Consider the following 3,719-nt stretch of genomic DNA (forward strand, 5'->3'; position numbering starts at 1 on the left):
ATACATACAAGATATTATTCAAAGCAAAGGTAATGGACACATATATAGGAGCACAATAAGAAAACAAAGCTGAATGTACATGAGATGAAATGACAACCTAAATTGGTTTTGTGGGTTTCCTTAGCATCTTTTCAATTTCTGTTTTCAGAGCTATCAATATTATTATTATCATTATTATTACTATCACTATTATTACAGTGATTTAAGCTATTATTATTATTATTATTATTATTATTATTATTATTATTATTATTATTATTATTATTATTATTATTATTATCATCGTCATTATTGTTATTATTATTACTATTATTATTATTATTATTATTATTATTTTGTGTAGCCTCATGATACTTCATTTGTTCTTTTTGTATATTCTATTTTTATTGTTTTTATTTTATTAGTTTGTACACAATAAAAGTAACACTTACAATCAAAATAGTAAAACAAATGTGATAGGAGAGGTCAAAAAGCCAACAGGCTTATGCAGCGAAACCTCCCCTTAATTTAGGAAGTAAAACAGTAATTACAAAAAACAAAAACAAAAAAACACAACAAGACGAAAACTATAAACCAAAAACAAAGAAGGTTAAACTACATAGTTACAGATCATCAACACACAAAAAATATATACAACAAAAAAAAGAATCAACAAAGAAAACTTGTGACATTTTAAATGTGAATTAAATGAGATGATACATTTCTATTTTATTCTATTCTGTTAAAAGGTGGGCAAGATAAGCTTATTTGCTTCAAACCCAGACCTTTTCAGTCAAAATAATCACAATGTTGACCGGGGAAAAAACCTGTGTTATCTTGTTTGTTGACTTTTATGTTTGTGATTGACCGAAATAAATATTAACTAATATAAAAATAAAAAATATAATAATGATAATAAACGAATACATTTACAACTGATATATCAATACATCAATGTCAGTTACGTGTATTGAATGGCTGGAGGACAACTAAAAGCGTAATTTTTTCTGTGTTATTTTTGGGGGGAGGGAAAACTTTGCTTCATGGATTGCAGATAAATTAGCAATTGAACTGTAATCTGGTGCAATGTATCTGCTGTGTAGCTACATGAGATTACTGTACGTGATTTATTAATACTCACTTACATTGGACAATGATATATTATGGTTTTCAGTTATATTTTATGATCCAGATCGATTGACATCTGTAGTACGATGCTGCTATGTTTATCAGTCTGTGGTCAGTGTGTTGTTTTATGCTGCAGTCTGCTGGGGAGGAATCAGACACAAATACAATCTCACGTATTTAAATGATGAATGTGACAATAAGAACAAGTGTCTGTCTGTGAGAACAAGTAAAATAATTAAAAGACAATGTATGAAGGCTCTTAAATCACAGAAAAATATGTTTGGCATTACGGAAGAACAATTTATTTAACAGAGACTGTGTAGTGTGGATAGCAGGCGGACTCTCTATTTGGGCACTTGAAACCAGTGTTGAAATCAAATTTAAGCTGGTTGTCAAACACAGTGCCCAGATATTTATAGAAGCTGACAATTTCAATCTTCTCTCCATCTATGACACTCTCAGTGAAGGTCTGCTTGTTATGTCTAAAATCTACTAACATTTCTTTAGTTTTGGATGCATTAAATTCTAAAAAGTTGTCCTAAAGGGGTAGGAACTAGGAAAAAGTGTATACTTCTTCCTACTACTATTTTCGACCCTATGTGCATATGAAGATGTTACTGTTTATTTTTTTATTTAAATTTTTTTTTTATACATGTTCGCAGTACTCGAGTTTTAAAAAGAAATCAGGGGGGATGGTGGATTTTATCATATGGGGACAGATAATTTGTGCTGATTACAAATAATATAATATATTACAAATAATAGCAGTGACCAAAACACCTGCAGAAATACTGCAGGAATGACATAGCAGCAGTTAAATGCAGCCTTCTATAAGCTTTAAATATCCACTGGGCTTACATCAAATACATCAAAACACAACAATAAAGAACAGTTTTCTGAACTTATCAATATGACTCTGTCCTTCACAGGATAAGTAAAATGGATCACTGCAAAAACTCAAAATATTAACAAGAATATTTGTCTTATTTCTAGTTAAAATGTCTCATTTAAGTAAAGAAAATATCATTATACTTAAAAGCAGACTCATCACTGGACAAAACAACAATTTTCCCCTGTTTCAAGTAGATTTTCACTTAAAATAAGTAGAAAAATCTGCCAGTGGAACAAGATTTTTTTTGCTTGTAATGAGAAGATAAATCTTGTCCCACTGGCAGATATTCCTACTTATTTCAAGTAAAAATTTACTTGAAACAGGTGAAAATAATAAGTTATTTTTCTGGTGATAACTCTAAATGTTGAAATAGCAGTAAAACCACATTAATTGATTAAATGACATAAGGGATGGAATGGGGGGATGGCAGTTTTACAGGGGGGATGATTTTGACCGTTTTTATTTCAGGGAGGGATGCCATCCCCCCTCATCCCCCCTCAACTCCAGTACTGCATGTTCGAAATAAATTCCTTCATTCATTCATTCATTCAAAAACAACTCTCCATCTTGACCAGCAGATGTCACTATTACCTGGTGTGACGTCATCTTGTTCAAGGATAAAAGACCTATAAGAACTTCCCCTCATCGCCGGGTGCGGTGGCGCGCGCCTGTAATCCAAGCTACTGGGGGGCTGAGGTTGGCGGATCGTTTGAGCTCAGGAGCTCTGAGCTGCAGTGGACTATGCCGATCGGGTGTCCGCACTAAGTTCGGTATCGATATGGTGCTCCTGGGGAAGCCCGGGACCACCAGGTCGTCTAAGGAGGGGTGCATCGGCCCAGGTCGGAAACGGAGCAGGTCAAAGCCCCCGTGCCGCTCAGTAGTGGGATCGCGCCTGTGAATAGACGCTGCAGTGCAGCCTGAGTAAAACAGCGAAACTCAGTCTTTTTACACTCCCCTTTTCTTCTAATGTTACAATAAAACATATTCTTATTGCAGTTCTATCGATTTAAATCTTAAATCTTATAGATTTAAATTAAAATATACTGTATTTTCCTGCTCCAACAGCGCCTCCACCTGGAGGACTGGAGCAACAACCTCACATACAGGACTGTCTCAGAAAATTAGAATATTGTGATTTTCTGTAATGCAATTACAAAAACAAAAATGTCATACATTCTGGATTCATTACAAATCAACTGAAATATTGCAAGCCTTTTATTATTTTAATATTGCTGATCATGGCTTACAGCTTAAGAAAACTCAAATATCCTATATATCCTATATATTGTATTTATTGTATTGTATTTATTTCATTGTACATTTATTCAATGATTTAATTAATTAATTAATTATTTAATTTTGACTGTTTCAGCGTTCCATAGTTATAAACACAAAACTGTAATTAAATACAGACACAAATGCAGATGCATCAAAACATTAAATCAGATGCAGAATACAAATAGTTTAGCAAGACCAAGACCACAGAAAAGTGGTCTTGAGACCAAGACCGGTCTCGAGAACTACAAGTCTACTCCTTACTTAGTTTAGAAAACAGAAATAAATCATCAAATATATTTAAAATAACGCCAGAAAAAACATTTAAGGACTAAAATAACTATAATTTCAAGATACAATTCCACCACCGCCCACGAGGTGGCGGTAGAGAAACCAGACAGCCTGAACTCCTCACTGAAGAAGAGGCTTTCCTCTTCCCGGGTCA

The sequence above is a fragment of the Cololabis saira genome, chromosome 17, assembly GCF_033807715.1.
Source record: "Cololabis saira isolate AMF1-May2022 chromosome 17, fColSai1.1, whole genome shotgun sequence".
In the NCBI taxonomy this organism is placed as follows: domain Eukaryota; kingdom Metazoa; phylum Chordata; class Actinopteri; order Beloniformes; family Belonidae; genus Cololabis; species Cololabis saira.